Raw genomic sequence first — 17,323 nt, forward strand, 5'->3', positions numbered from 1 at the left:
CTGTGATTGTGACTCCTTGGCTCTAGTGAAATAATGTGTTTGGTCTGAAGGCTGGAAAGGTAGGTGTTTGTTCTGATACCTTATTTATTCCTAAACACCCAGGGTGCTGTCTGTCATTAGTGTGACATACTTTACATTATAAAACAGTGAACTATGGCTCTTAATTCTTAAACATAATATTTAAAAGGTAGATAAATCTTTTCACAAGACCAGAATGTATTATTGCAATATCAAAGGTCTTACAAGCAAGCAATGCATAACCAAGACTTCAAAAAAAATTTGCAGAATTTTGTGTTCTTCTGAGACTTGTTGCAAATGAATAACAAACCTTTTTTTTTTTTTAAATTAAATCAAGTGTTTTTGCAGCATATTATCCTAAACATTAAGAAAACATTACAGATCAAGCTGTTTTAAAAACTAATAATGCCGTCTCCTTTTTCTTCTTTTCTGAATTGTGTTGACTTCAGGTTTTAAATTTTCTGTTCTTTTAAGGGTAAAAGCTAATATTTTCTTATAACCATATAATTATAAAACAACACATAGCAGGAGACAGATCACAGCCATTGCAAAGACCTGACAATAATTCTTCTGAGCCATTTTGTCTCCTTGCAATTTACCTCCTTTGGGAGCTGTTCCAGTTTAAAATGTGTGCCAGATCTTTGACGGGTGTATGCTTCTGCCCCTCCCTCTTGTGTTCTTCCAGGTTGAGCTCTTTCAGCTAATCTGAATTTCTGAGGCTACATCTATGTTGGAAAGTTGCACAGTGCAAAAGCCATATATCCGCACAACAAAACAGTCTCTGCGGAGGATGCAGTGTCCCCCAGTGGAGGTTTATGATTTATTTATAGTTTGATTTTGGACCAACCGTAGTCTGATTCTGTGGACTGAATGGCTGCTGCGTTTGTAGCACGTCAGATGAGCTCTTGGAGAGAAATTTCTGCTTCAGTTTTATTCAAAAGGAATCCAATTCACATGCTACAAGACTGCTCTGCAGTCTAAATCATAGTGGAATAAGTGGAGATAACCATGAGATTTATTTTAATAAGTTAACTCCTGATTTGCACTGAAATGCTAGTGCACTTGGAATCTGGAAAAAGTACTTCGTAGTTGCTAAACATTTATCTTTTCAATTTATTTGCACTACTTAAAATACATTCACAAGCCAAATTCATGTGAAAACTGCAGGAAATAATTCAAGTCCAGGAGGGCTTTTCTATGTCATGTGAATATTTAAAGTCTTGTTTTCACACAGCTCTGAAAAGCTCTCGGTTCAGCTGATGGGTTGACTTGAGTTTTAAATTTAGTAAATTGCTTGACTACTACTAACTTCCTTTGCAAGCAAGGATGTAGGTAGGTAAAAGAAGAAAAGTAACATCATCCACAGGGAAAAGAAATCATAGAAATTTATGGACAGCGAGGGCTGTATTTTAAGAAACGGCGTAATAGTGAACAGATGTGGCAGAGCGGGTTTCTTTACCTTGAGCGCATTTTAAAGAACTGGATTGTGTCTTCTGAGGCACAGACCTACATGGGGACTGTTACAGAGCCATGAAATACTAAGTGGCCATTGACTCCTGAAAAGCAGCGTGCCTCACTGTGGTCTCTGATGCTCTGGATAACACTGTTGTTTTGCCTTTGAGGAGTATGCTCCTCAGCAAAGCTGAGGTACTGGGTGCCACACTGCAGCACTGATGTTCAGATCTTCGAGGCTTGGATCATGCAAAATCTACTCTGCCCTGGTGAGGCCCCATCTAGAGTACTGTGTCCAGTTCTGGGCTCCCCAGTTCAAGAAGGACAGGGAACTGCTGGCGGGGGTACAGCAAAGGGCTACAAACATGATTTGGGGACTAGAACATCCCTCTTATGAGGAAAGGCTGAGGGACTTGGGTCTTTTTAGTCTATGGAAGAGAAGGCTGAGGGGGGATCTGATCAATGCTTATAAATACTTAAAAGATGGGTGCCAGGAGGATGGGGCCGGTCTTTTTTCAGTGGTGCCCAGTGACAGGGCAAGAGGTAACAGGCACAAACTTGAACGTAGGAAATTCCATTGAAACATGAAGAGGAACTTCTTTACTTTGGGGGTGGCAGAGCACTGGAACTGCCCAGGGATGTGGTGGAGTCTCTGTCTCTGGAGACATTCAAAACCCGCCCGGATGCCATCCTGTGCAACCAGCTGTAGGTGGACTTGCTTTGGCAGGGGGGTTGGAGTAGATGATCTCCAGAGGTCCCTTCCAACCCTTATCATTCTAGGATTCTGTGAAACCCAGGAGGCTGGTGAGGAACCACTTCTGTACTCTGTTGTGTGCTCTGATATCTGCCTTAGTTGGCATAAGTAAAGGATCCTTTGCCACTCCTTTTCTGTGCACCCAGATAAAAGCTGGACCATAGATATTCCTAGTAACTAAGGGATCCCCACTGGCAGTGCAAGCTTTGCTGTGAATTTCTCTCCCCGTGACACTGAAAAAAAAATTGCAAACTAGCAAGGAAACTCTGTGAGTTCTTGATCTCTTGGTATGCCAAGAAGGATGGCTATTGTAAATGTGGCCCTGAAGGCAAATGTCTACTTATGCTGGTTTTTATTGCTGTTACATATCTCCTTGTTTATCTTTGATGGGAGCCTTTGCTCTCATGTAACCAGAGTCCAGTGAGTAGAATGGAGTATGGTCTTGCCTTATGCTGGTCTTGCTGCAGGTGTGCTGTGTAATTCCTGACTTGCTAAATTGCCCAAGTGGAGAGTGCTGGTGACTAATGGTGCTGCCATACCTGTCTTGTCAGTGCTTTGAAATATGTTGTTTTACAACTACACTTTTCAGCAAGAGATAGGCCTACTATTTCTCCATGAGATGCCAGCTGAGATTTTGTGATTGATCGAGTATTCAGAAGGGCTGAATATATGCTCAATAGGGAAAGCTCCTTGTAAGAACTGGCACATCTTAGGTGAGTATAGAAAGTCCCAGAACTCTGCAGCCCTCTAAAGAGTCAAGAGCATGATGGCTCCTGGCCTCTGGAGGCTTAATCTTTCCAGATACTTCCAGTCAAGCAACGCACTTCATCAGACACATATGGCATAAGTTTTAATTATCTTCCTGTTGTGGTTTGGGCCTGACTGGCCACTGAAACAAACTGCAGATGCTCTCCCCCACCAAAGCAACCTGGTGCACTCCGACTGCAGGTGGACTACGCAATCCCTGGGGCCCTTTTCCAGAACCTCGACCATTCCGCGTCGGGGATTGGCGCAACTCCTCCTTAGCCCCTTACCTCAAACCAGAACACTTCCCATCCTTCATTTGCACTGCAGCTAATTTGTTTGTGTGTGGTAGGAGAAAGATGGGGACATCCTGTACATTTATGTTATTTTAAATCCTTATATTTAATTTCTTTGTAGAGTTGAAGATTTAGATGAAGAGAGTTTATTTGGAGTGGTAAATTTTCTGTATTGAGGATGAGTTGATTGTAATTCATCACCGTTTTAAAATTTGGGCAGTCTGGCTATGCTTTCCCAAAGGTCTCAGAAAAGCTTGACAAATTGCTATAAACACCGCTTCTCATGAGTAATACTTTAATCCATGAAGGAATTTATGGTTTTGTTGATGTATATGGTGAGATCCATTCTCTCTTTAAACAGATTTGTGTACCTCCTATTTAATCATAGATTTGCCTGAGACATGGAAGTTAAAGGTTTTTCCACAGGGGCACTCCCTGAATTTGCTTTTCTGTGTGGACTTTCTTAACTTGCTAGACATCCAGGTGGAGCAGACTTGGCCCTGAGATGTACAAAAGTAACTTTTAGGTTTAAAAACAGAGAAAAAGAGCACTTTAGGGTGTCTTCTATTTTATCCATGCAAAAGCTACATGTCAGCTAGCATGCAAAAGTTTGTTCTTCGTGAAAAAGTGGGAGATGCCTCAGAGCACCCCTGGGTGTGTCTGCCAGCTGTGGGGCTTGGAGAAGCCCCATGTAGTCAGGCTGTGATTTACAGACTTTGCTACAGTGAAAGGAAGACATCATTCCTTGGTATGTACCCTTTTGTGCCCATCTTGCCCTGCGCTATCATGAGGACTGTGACCACTCACAGAAATGGAGTTGCGGGAAGACTATGGAATATTTCTTCTATGTCTGTGCTGGCTGTAGCAGTTCAAGCGCAGAAGTCCTATTGCTTATACTTAAGTGAAGCAGTGCCAGTCTATGCAATTTTTACCATTGTCCCTGATCACAAGTATATTGTTCCTTATCTTTGAGCTGGAGTTGTGGGTTTCAAAAGGTTTGAAAGATTACTGGTGAGAGAGCAGTTTGCGTAAAATTAGTATTGTGTTGTTTTTGGGATGCAATTTTTGGGAGCCTTTTCTTTTTTGATCATGAATTGAGTTACAAATATGAAGAAGATCAAATGATTTTAATGTCAGAACTTCTAATGCTTCCAAGGTCTAAGTGTTACCCTACAAATAATTTTGAGAACAAACAAAAAAACCTAAAATTCAGGAGAAAAAACAATCATTGCTTTTTCTTTTTTTTTAACACACCATCAGCATTCAACACTACAGAAGAAGTTAAAGGGAAAAAAAAAATTAAAACCCAATAATAGTTTGCTACACTTCCCCAAAAGGATTAAGAGGCACTCCTACTGCCAATTCCCTGAATAGTGTTAGAGCTGTGCTGTTTTCCTGTTCTGTTATCTTTCATAGCTGTGCAGATATGACAGATTTTAATTGTGTGGCTTTTGTGTTTTCATTGAGACACGAGAATAGAGTGATATGGTCACGCTAATAAAATACATGGATATCTAATACTTTCTGTGGATCAGTTAGGTATCTTGTGTTTAGTTTAGTCTGTATTTGCTTGTGATGACATTGACTCCCAGAGCTCAGTGTGCATTGAAGCCTGAACATATTGATGAAAGGGGTGAAAAAAAAACATTAACAATGCTCTAATTCCTTTTCTTTATGTGATGGGACGTCTGTATTCTTGTAATAAGATGATACAGTGTATAGGAATAACTGCAGCAAATACACTGTTTACTATATATATCTTATTATATGTCTTTCTGGTTCTATAGTGTCATTGTGATTCTTTAGTCTTGCTTGGTAGAGGCATGTGGATGTCAAAATTTTCAAGGCTGTGTGGATCTTTGAAGTTTTCAGAAAGCCCTTTTTATTACAGAATGCATTCATGTAAAGTGGATAGATTTATTTTTTTTCTTTAAATCTTCTAAATCAGATGTCAGCTTTGTGATGTACTTTACTGTCATGCTGCAGAAGGGATACTTATCTGTACTTATGCAAATAGCTTTCATGAGAGCTCTGTTCCTTCTGCTTACTTGTGTTGTCCAGGGTTATTATGCTTTTCTGCACATAAGAGTTAATGGCATTGCTGAGCAGCATTGCAAGTGATCTTGGTTCTTTAATATGAACTAATCACTTGCAAAGAATTGTCTAAACAGTGGACCTCAACCTGAATAACCTGCGTTGTATTTTTTCAGTGGAGGGACCTGCACACAGCAGAGGTCCAGGAGAGCATGTGTCTAGGAAACAACCCAGAGATTGTTTTGCCCTCAGACTGCTATAGCTGATGCTGCAAATAACTTTAAGGATAGGTGTATCCCAGTGGCATTCTACATATGCACCCAGTCCTCTTCTTATGTCCTGCTGCTGTGAGGACAAAACCAGACAAAATCAGAGTGTGACAGACACTTCCTTTATACACTTTCCCAGACACTTCCTAAGCGTATACAACACTAACTTGGTATGCAGAGTTTTACAGCTCTATTGCTTCAGTGACATCATGAAAAGTAGCTGTGCCACGGAGACTAACCCAGCTTTGCCTATTTTCAGATGCCTTGGCAGTTTGCTGTTTTCGGGTTGATGCTGTATGTGGCAATTACTCATCCTCCGTTCTGGGCCTGGTCCTCTCTCAGGAACTATGAAGCTCTTAGGAGCCATATAAATACATTACTTATATTTACTTTTTTACACTACAAATGTGTTTGTTTTTGTAGCAGTTCTTCTGCCCACATAACCCTCATCTTCCCTGCTAATTTCACCTCCGCATGCTCTGTGGAAAGGCCTGTGAGTCACTCTCTGCTTCTCTGCATTTGGAGGTGGATTTAAAATTCTTGAATCCAATTAGAGTCTCCCCGTAGACATGCAAGCCTTTTTCATTTCATGTTCCTCTGCTTTACTTGTCCTTGTGGAACTAGCAGTGAAATTACTGCAAAGCATCCCCTATTCACAGATCTGTGTATGATTATGTATCAAGCACTTCCAGCCATTAGGATGTGCAGATTATACTCAGACAAAGGAGATACGTGCTTTTGTGTATGTCTCCATTTTTTTCACGTTATACATCCTACCTCTGGTAATCTGAGGCACCTCTTTGAACAGATTTTAGGATGAAGTGGAAGGTCAAAGAAAATGACAAGCTACTGCTACCATCTGACCAGTGCAAAATATCTGAAAATGATGCTTCTGTTTTATATGTCTGCTGCAAACACAAACAAAAGGGCAAAATGTGGATACTAGCAGAAAAGACATTCACAAGCAGTCGTAAGGCAGAGCATTATCCTGTTACAAATTAAGGGATGAAAGTGGCTTCTGAAGTGGTGATTAATGTTTTATGTTGCATATCCAAGTTGCAAATTATGGTGGTTTAATGAGACAAGCAGTACTATTTTGATATATAGCATAGTCAGCTGTGAACATTTGAAAATCATGAGATGGGCTCATGAGAGGATGGATTAAAAGCATAAGTCTTAAAAAAAGTACTTCTGGACTGGTTTTGTATTGTATTTGATTTGAAGCTTTGGATGTTTCCAAAACCTCCAACAAGTGCAGGGGCCAAATGCTTACTTTAGAAGTCCATGAAGCAGACATTTGCAATTAATCATTGGCCTCCAAGTTCTGGAGCACAGTACTTGAGGTGGGGCCGCACCAGTGCGGTGTAGAGTGGGACAGTCACCTCTCGTGACCAGCCAGCTATGCTGTGCTTGGTGTACCTCAGGACACAGTTGACCCTTTTGGCTGGCAGGGCACACTGTTAACACATATTCAATTTGCCATCAGCCCAAGCCCCCCAGATCTCTTTCCGAAGGGCTGCTCTCTAGCCTCTTGTCTGCAGTTTGTATGTATAACCATGATTACTCTGACCCAGATGCAGAATCTTGCCCTTGGTCTTGTTAAATTTCATATGGTTGGTGATCACCCAGCTCTCTTCTCTATCCAGATCTCTCTGTAAGACCTCTCTGCCCTCGAGAGAGTTCACAGCTCCTCCTAATTTAGTATCATCATCAAACTTACTTAATGTGCATTCGATTACTGTGTCCAAATAATCTATAAAAACATTAAAGAGCACTGGCCCTAAAATTGAGCCCTGGGGAATCCCACTGGTGACTGTCCGCCAGCCTGATGTGACCCCATTTACTATAACTCTTTGAGCCCAACCCATCAGCCAGTTGCTCACCCGACATATTATGGATTTGTCTAGCTGTGTGCTGGACATTTTGTCCAGAAAGATACTGTGAGAGACAGTATTAAAATAATGCACAATGGATGCTTTAATTAAGTACTACATATCCTCTCTATTGCATAATATATTTTTAACTATTTATGTTCACAATAGCAGAGCATGAAACTTCTTTAACCAGTGTTTGAAACTGTCAAGAAAATTATTCTTGATTCCTCTATAAAGTTTGCTTTAAATCTCACCTCCTCCGGTTCTACTTTGTGAATTGTTTTCCCAAATATAAAACTGCAGAGATGACTCACCTGTGCTGGGTGATATCTTGACGCCAGTGGAGTAGTTTTATAAAAACTGCAGGATTGCAACTCTGTTCTGTACTGAGTAGAGGGAGTCAAGTCCAGATGAATTTAACAGAATGATCTCTGCATGTCAGAGAGACTGCTTCTAGGGTGTTGTTTGGTGGCAGCGGGAAAGGAACGCTCTAGCTAAACAGGAATCACTGTACTAATATGGAAATATTATTAGTATATGACCTTGGGAAGTACATCTGATTGCTGTATTAACAATACCATTGTGATTAAAGCCACTGTGAAGCCCGTACAACTAAAACAAACTATAGAAGAAAAATAATTGCTTTGCTGCTTCTGTGCAAATGGTTTCTTTTGGCAGAAGCGTGGAGGTTGGAAGTCAACACTTAGTTGTATCAGTTGTATGCTGTGTAGATCTGCCTTAAGCGGTGGGTGTTGAAAAGGAGGGACAGGAGGGTGGTCATGTAGTGTCACTCACGCCGGTCAAAGAGCCCAAAGAAATGATGAGTTTTGGCTAGCCTGAGGGATAGACCAAGCCGCAGAAGGTTGCTTGGGGTTACAGTGTCTATGTATGTCTTGGAGATCGACTCAGATCTCCAGATTCTTAAAGGACGCAGGATCTGGTCTTCAGGCACTGTGCAGGCGATGAAAATACCCTGCTTCCTGAACTACTCAGTTAGGCTTTCAAATTCTTCATCTAGGCTTAAGGTTTTGATTTAAGGCTAGGAAGACAGATTTTTGATACGTTGAGGAAAACAGGAGCTTGTGAGGTAGGTATTTATACATAACATATCAAACATTTTCGTATAGGTAATTTCTGTAGCTTAATTCCTTCCAACTACAGAAGATGCATGGAAATTTTTCAGCTCTTAAAATCCTAGTGTTTATTATTACTTTATTGGAGTATATTAGAGAATTTTGTTCTGCATATTTTGGGAAAGAAAATGGATTATTTTTCCACTTCAGGTTCTGCCCAGTGATTTTCTTTGAACTTCGATTCTCAAGTAAGAGGTTCTTCCTTGAACTACTTCTGATGTGTTGAAGAATATTCAAAACAGAAATACTTTAAACGTTTATTGAAGATATGAAATAATATATCCAGTGATGATGCCAGCTAGTGTGGTGGTAGTAGGAACAGCTGTCTGTGATTCTGTGGTAAGAGGTAAGCCAAACTGAGAGCGTTATGACATCTTCTTTCCCTAGAAAACAATAATTGAACAACAGTTAAAGCTCAATTAGGCTTATGATGTATTTAAAGCACAGATATGTGCTTGGGGATAACTATTCTCTATATGACTAAATGAATTATAAGTAGATACATGTGGCTTTGTAACTTGCAGGACACTCCTCTCTCACTGATTTCCCCCCCCGATCCTCACCAATAAGTTCCAAATCCAATGTTTCTTCTTTTTGCTGGTGAGGCCACTGGCTGATTTGTCCTGTGGACATGTGTAAACATGTGATACAGGAGTAATGCTTTAACACCAGCTACAGAATGGAGCAATTTTTGCAGAGAACTACACATTTTCACAAAATTTTTGTCAAGTGTTGGTAGGCTGCAACATTCATCTGTGGGATGTAGAGAATGTAGACAGAAAGCCCTTCCAAGCATTTGATTGGGGCACAGAAGTTTCAGTTTGCATTTGCAAGCATCTTTTAAGCCAGGGTTTTATTGATTGTCTGCTGCTCTTTCTTAAGCGGCTTCAGTTTTGTAGAGTAGAATAGGTTATTTAGAAGTGAAAGGCTCTGAAAGCAAGAAGGACACCTAGTGACACTGCAAACCACAGCCTAGTTGTGAGCAAGTAGGGTATAGCTTTGTAAAAGCAAGGGAGCTTACCTCGTGAGGATTTCAGTCCCTCCTTACATCGTAGCAGAGAGGACCACATCCTCTGGGCCTGTCCCTGAAGTGCTGATGCTGCTTCAGTCAGCAAAGTCAATTTTGATTCAGACGGCTAAGTGAGGGACCCCTTAGCACCAGGGATGCAAGTGGTAGCAGAATTATGTTGGGGAAAAAATAGTAGAAGGCTTCAGTCTGGAAAACACTATTCAGGAGACAAAAGCAGGTTGAGGATGAGCACAACAATGAGGACTAGTGACTGAAATTGGTAGATGCAGCTTCACTGACATTTAAAAACAAATATAATAGTATTTGTTGTCCTTCTCAGGACCTCATGTGGAAGCTCTCTAGTTATGCAAATATGAGAACTAGGGATTTAATTTTCCTAAAAAAAAGGGATGTAGAGTAAGTCCTTTCATATAAATAATGGCTTTTCCATAGGAACAGAAAAAAAGACCCCTTGAAAATTTCAGTTTCCATTACAAGCTGTCTAAAGGGGAGAAACACAAGCATTCAAAACATAAATGCTGGGGTTAAATACACATTTTTAGAGTTGGTTTGAGGGGTGAAAAATGCTGATGCATTTCCAGATGGTGATGCAGTCTTTCTGGATATGCTGACACACCACAGTAATCCCCTTCATGTTCGCACAAGTAACTTTAGGAAATGATGGTAAACAATTAGTATGGAAAGGACTCATGTATGGTAACATACAAATACTTTTGACTGTATAGTCCAAATTATACCAATGTCAGTTGGTCTTTCAGTCTTGTTTTGTGCGATGAGAGCATCTTTGTGATGTGACGATGGTTTAAGTTCTGACACATTTCAGGCTATGACACATTCAGTGATGCTCACTATCAAAGTGCCACAGCACCGCTAAGTCATGGTAGCTGTTGTACTGCATGCGTTCAGTCGGCAGCAAGCACAAATTCAGCTTTATTTACTAAATAATTTTAAAGTGCTTTTGAGCACTAACCTCTGCAGAATCCAGCACTGTCAAAGGGATTATTCATTGTTCAAGACTTTTAAGCTTATTATCTTTTTCTCTGCTTTTGTCCCCCCTAGACTATGTGGAGGCCTACGTAAGGAATCTAAAGAAAGTGGATCTGTATGGAAGATTCAAGATAATTGTGTTTTGTAGGAATAATCTATCTGATTAAGACAGAAAGGGAAATGATTTCCAGGGTATTTTGGAAGTTCAACAGCATCAATAAAATAATAACTTTGTAATTTGACTTTATATAGGAAGGTCCATTTGACATTTCGGTCATATTCAAAATACCCAAATCTCAGTATGTGTGCTTCAGATTTAGGTACTTGCTATGCCAGGTAGATGAACTAACAGTGAAATAAGGATTAAATAAGTGCTGATTTATTGCAGTCCATAGGTAGAGGAAAATAAAAAAAAGATTACTCCACTACTCAAGAGAGTTTTCAAATGAGACAGTAAAAGTAAGTGCATTGATTTGTTGGCTTTATGGATGAGACTACATAAATATATTTATTTTGAGCTTTGGCAATTCAGGAATCACAGAAGATATTCAGCTGAAAAGCCAGTACTCACCTGAAATTTGCATCATTATATTAATGGAGCCTGTCTGGGGGACATTACAAGGTCACATTCTTTCTAGGCTTCCCCAGAACACCGCTGATTTGAAAATTGAGTCTTCCACTGTTCTTTCCTTTGTGCTTACTTGCACAGAGATCAGTGACGTTTTGGAATAGTGATGCCTTTTTCGGCTGGGAGCACTTTCAGTCAAGTCTGTGATTTCCAGCATAGAGTGTTATGTGTTGGTGGCCCAGAGCATATTGCTCCCCTGTGACCTCTTCTTAAAGGGAAGCTGTACTTACTCTCAGTTCATGCTTTTGCTTTATTTCAGCCTAAGAAAAAGCTGTCTGTGAAGAAGCTGGACTGTAGTCTACTTCTACCTTTCTTCTAGCAGAACACTACTTGGGTTACATCCCTTTTCCATTCAGAAATATTTTAAATGTCCACTGCAGGAGGAAGACTGAAGGAGATAATGTATTTCTGTGTCTGTCTTTCCTTTGAACTCTCCTGATGTTGGTCTTGAAGAGGCATTGAAGAAATCACTAATTTGCAGCAATTAACACATGCTAAGAGAATAAAAGAAGGTCAGATTTTTTGAGAAGTCCACCTTAGCATAATCATGTTGCAATAGGCTGGTTGGACACAAATCCAATACTACTGTTCATGTATCTTGTTTTATGGCATATAAACACACAAGCATACACGAAAATACAGAGCATTCACACAGCATTATCTATAACATCTGCTTTTCTCTAACATGTAATAGTACCCCTGTTGAAATAAGCTGGCCATCGTAATAGTGTGTAATAGTAGTTTTATCATTTAAGATTAATTCTTGCCATGGTGGTGAAGTCCAATGAAATTTAATAGGAAATTGAATTCCTTCTGTCAATGCAGCATTCACTGTTTGGTCCTTTAATCTTATTCTAGTACCTTCTGTAGAGTTCATTTTCGTTTTTGATGGAATCATCTAAGTTTCTCAAGTACACAAGTACACAGAGGAATAGTTTACTTTTAACAACAAAAAAAAGAACTTAGCCAATTTGTACTGTTGAGCTGGTGGAAAATAGCCACCATTTTCAGCAGGAGGTAAAAGGTTTATTTTCTATTTTTTTCCATGAAGCGATTTCTTTTTTAAAAATAGCACCATCGGTTGCCTACTAGGTGAACAAAATTATCTGTATTTTCAATGATGACAAACACTTGTTTCAGTGGGGAAATCTAGAGCTTCAGCCAAGTACTTGTGGGTTTAATTTTTATCAATTTTTACTTTGGCAGACTAGAAGGGGGAAAAAAATGAAACAGAAATTTGCTTAATTATTTGTCCTTAGTTTTTTTCTTGTTGGGAAGGCAACCACAGGGAGATGTGGAAGCTGGGAATAGCATTGTCATAGGCAGACCAAAAGCCTGGCACACTTCTACTATCAGCAGTGTGGTTTAGCTTTTAGCATCATCTTTCACTAGGAAAGAGGTAAAACTCTGATGTAATAGAAAAGGGAAGAGGCTGTTCTGAGTGTTTATGTTATATATACCATCCTTCTTCACTTAGTTATCAGTGCAGACTGTTGACAGTAGTTCAAAGGGAATTGAAGGACTCACAACAGCCTGTTCTCTGCCTTGCCACCTCGTGGCAGATGGCTTATGGGTGAGCTGGAAGCAGTGATGCCTTGGACACTTATCCCAGGATTTCTTTGCTGAAAGTCTGCGGGGATGTTAAAGGCAAGTTGGGTGATCTCAGTGGTAAGAGTGCCCCTATCATTCTAGATTCTGCTAAATCTCTTTGACAGAGATAAGTTGTCATTAGAGCCTATAAAAAATTCATAACCAGGAGTCTTATGCTGCTGAAATGAATTTTAGACTGTGGATGGGTTGAAGTGGTAGGAGACAGCGTGAGAATTTCTTATTTGTGGAAGTCCTGTATTCATACAGACTGTGGAAGGTACCAAACAGGTTTTTGTACGTAGCCCCTAGAAAGATGTTCACTCAGCTCAGTATGATCATGTATGGTAGCTTAGGCTAATTCAGAGTTAAGCTTGGGCTGTGATTCTGAAAGACTTAGAGCTCTCAGGCTGCAAAGTCTTTGTTCAAGACATCAGCAATACGTCCACTGTCATTGCAGTACATTCTTAGAACAGAATAATCTGGAATCATCAGTTGACTTCTTGCTTGTCACAAGAGCCAGGAAATGGAAAAGGCTTTTTTACTGTCACGTAGGCCTGGATCCCTTCTGTAATTGAAAGTGGTAGGGAACATTAGAGTTGTCTTCAGTGATGGCGAGATCAGTCTTAGTCTGAGCATAGACTGGTTAGAAATGAAGGCATTTTTTATTTTGTTACCAACTTCCTCAGGCGTCTCATGCTATTGTGACGTGAGAGCCTGGTGGCACAGACACACGCTGTGGGAATCTGAATATCCACTGGTAGCTGGAAGATGGCTTAGGGACAAAGTTATTTAACTGGCATTTTATTACATTAAAAAATGTGTCCTAATATTTTGTGTATTCTCTGTGCTGACTAAAAGACTGGTTAGTGCTTTGAATAGTGATGTGAATTGAGATTGCCCTGAGGGAAACTGTAATATCATCAGTGTAAGTGTGTTCAATTTTATTTTCCATTTAAACCTGACGCTCTTGCAAAGGAATAAAAAGTTACTAACACTTTGCTGTTTGGACATTGCATTTTTAAGGTACAGAGAACACAGTTACAATTTCTTATGCTTGCTGTTCCTTCACTTTCTCACTATTAATAGCTTGGAAGCAGAAGCACTTGTGACTTTGCAGTCAGATAAACACTGGTTTCTGCAAGGATTCACCAAGGAAAAAGATCTCTGCAATACTTTGCCTGTCTGCACTTCTGGCTATAAATGAATGAACTTCACATTCAAGCCTACCTCTAGAGATGAAAACTTCCCTTTTTTAGTGTAAAGTAAGCAATTAATTTTTATATGCATATAAACAGAGGAAGAATTGTAGTCTCAGCCAGAGACCTTGGCTCTGGCTCCCGCTTAAATGGTGATTGCTATTGTGGCTGACTGTTGGGTGCTAAATGAGGAATATCCATGACTAAAAGTACAGGATGGTTCAGGTTAATCTTGGATCCAGAGGGCTCCCTGTCTGGGGTTATGGCCGGTTTACATGCTGCAGGGTTAGAGGATAGGAAGGAGCTGTCATTAGTGGATCAGAGCTGAATCATTCTGTCCATCCCTTCAAAAAAAGTTGTACGCTTTTTATGGGTGGTTGCCTCAAAAAGGGATAAACCCTAGGACAGTGACAGCAAAAAAAATTCTCCATTGTTTTTCTGAGAGACACAATTCATTCAATTCCCAATGAGCTGTACTTGGAACATGTCTTTGCTGTAGAGGGTTTGTCACTGTCTTCATCTCTAAATAGTCAAATATGCTGTTGAGGCTGTGTCAGTAGCATTAATTAACACATTCTCTCCTGCTAGGACTTAAAGGAACTAGTCTGAACTCTTGTAGCTCATTCTTCAAATAACTGCATTAGTTGTTTGCATCTGTCTATTTTTAGAGTGTGGAACAGTACATCAGCAGAAGAGTTTCAGCAGTTGTTAGGAGAATTTCAAATATGGCACCTTTGATGCCTGTAATGCCTGTGCCTGTGCAGTTTATGTCTTGTGTGTTGCACTGTGAGCACCCCTTTTGCCTGTGTTTGGTGTCATGTGGGGTGGCTTGGGGCCGGGGGCCGATTGTTGGGGAGCAGTGCTGCATCCCCCCATGGAGAACACTGCGCTGTGGGAGCTGTCGGGGTCGGACCCTGAGACCTGGGCGGGGAGCTGGGAGATGCTTAGTGCCTTCAGCACGGCATCGAGTTAGGCACTCACTTAACAAATTTCAGTGACCATCAATTATAAGCTCTGAGGGAGGAGAGGGGACAAGGGAGCTGCGTTTTACCCCGTGCCTGGCCTTCTCTAGTTGATGTAAGAGCATTACAGGGCTTAGATAATGCCCCTGTTGCAGTGTCCCAGGAGGCACGGGCAGCAGGTCGCCTGCCGGAGGTTGCACGATCAGGGACATTACGGCTTATGAGCCCTTGTCTGACAGTCTTGCCCCCTACCCTCCTGAACTGGTTTGTTGCCAGCTCATAAAGAGGTACAAGCTACTTTTATTCTCTCGATCTGCCTGATAGGAAGTAAGACTGTATTTAGTCACGGGGTATGGTAAGCTGTATATGGCTTATCCGTAGGTTGCGTAATGTCCCACAAACACAGTCTGGGGACTCAGCTGGTCTTGAGCTGGCTGTGCTGGGCTTGTGCTGTGGCAGTATTGTTGTGGCCTGTATTTATCCGTTTATTTAGAAACGGCTCTTCCACTTCATATGATCTTTTATAAAAGATGTTAAGGACAAGTCCTAAGAAGCCAAGGCATCTAGAATAAAGTCCTTTTTTTCCCATTATTTATTTATTTATTTGTTTTTTTACAGTGCTGCATACATGGAAAATTTCCACTGTCTCGAATTTAGTTACCACGGTGATATCGTGAAATAATTGTTGTCAGTGTTCTACCATTTCTAAATTTTCATGATTCTTGATGAGACCTGGATTTTGCCTGAAATGCCTCCAGTTCTGTTTGCTTAAATAATAAATATTAATAATTTCTATTATAATTTAAAAATATTTAAGAGCATTGTTGTTACCAAAAGCTGGCATGATATTCCAGTAATAAAGACCCCTGAATTCTTGGATGTTTGACTTAAAGATCATCATTAAAATTTAAAACTGAAAGGATTTTTGAACTTTTTCCTTTATGCTTTATGAGCACTGCTATCTGGTGTTTTAAAAGTCATTTTAATGATAGTGACCTTAAATCAGGTAGCGCTGCAGGTATTTGTGAATGTTGTATCTCTTCTGCAATTCATGTATCTTATTTCCTTTATGAAGCACTGTTTTTTTGAGGCAACTTCAGTATGTCTTTAAAGTGTTTAAAGGCTGCTTACAATAATTTTGCTCTTAATTGAGAGAATGAGGACAATAGGAATTGAAAGATTCTTACTGGGGGATACTATGCTGCTTGGAGGCTGTTTAAAGACATTTTTTCTGCAAGAAGATTGTATATGGAAACTTTTTTTTCTGTATATTTTTTTCTCCAACTTGGTATTCTCTGGGTTATGATTTAGACCTACTTGCAAAACACTGTGTTCCTGAAGTACACTTCTCACAATTGCAGTGTCTTATGACATAGGAGTACTGTAATGACAGTACAAAGCGAGGAATTATGTTTGAGATTATCAGCCTTGACAATGTCCCTTTGAATCTGTGAGCTCTTGCTATTCCCTTGAGTCATTTCTCTTGGTTCCCAATCTACCAGAAAATGGTGCTTCAGAGATGGATTGTAATACCAGTGTGAATATTGTGAAAGATCAAGGAATCTGAGATTATATTACTTTAATACAACCAGTTAACCAGTAGTCAGCAATTTACCAGTGTACAGCAAACGTTACTTTCTCCCAGGATTATTTCCATTGCAGTCGTAAGCAAGGATGGAGCCATGGCCTTCCTGTAACTACTGGTTAATAAGGTTTCAAAAGCGTTCAGGTCTTGTAGAAATTCTTTTCATCATGTTTTGACAGATGAACTTCTGATGGCTGTAATACTAATGTGCATTGGGAAAGCACAGTATTTAAATGCATGTGGATTACTTATCTTTTAATGCTTACCTGTGAGCTTGCACTGGTGTGAATTTAGCTGCTTATTTATGTCATGAATATGTTTCTGTATGAAAGAGGATGTCGCTGTGTTGAGAAGCTTCTGTTATGCAGATGCTGTTAAACACATTGTGTTTCTAGAGAAATGCCATTAGAACTTAACCATGAAAAATAAGAATGTATGGTAAAAAAATCATTATCATACTGTAATTTAACTGATTCTCAGATTCAGTCCCAGAAACCAGTTAATACCGGAAAGATTATCTGTTTCAATTTCTGAATATACAGAAACTTTGCAAGTCACAGTTGCACTGAAGTGTTATTGTAACTTGTCATGAATGGGCTGATGGCACTCTGATTCTTAAGATATTGACCTACTAATTGATGCTTTGAATACAAGTCATCAGTCTGCAAGCAGAGACATAACATGGTTTACAGGTAAGATATTCCAAAAGTAACTATCATGATTGCCTGAAGAAATAAAAGACGAGTAAGTAATGAAGATGTGAAAACTCTT

Source organism: Numenius arquata, chromosome Z (genome assembly GCF_964106895.1).
Source record: "Numenius arquata chromosome Z, bNumArq3.hap1.1, whole genome shotgun sequence".
In the NCBI taxonomy this organism is placed as follows: Eukaryota; Metazoa; Chordata; class Aves; order Charadriiformes; family Scolopacidae; genus Numenius; species Numenius arquata.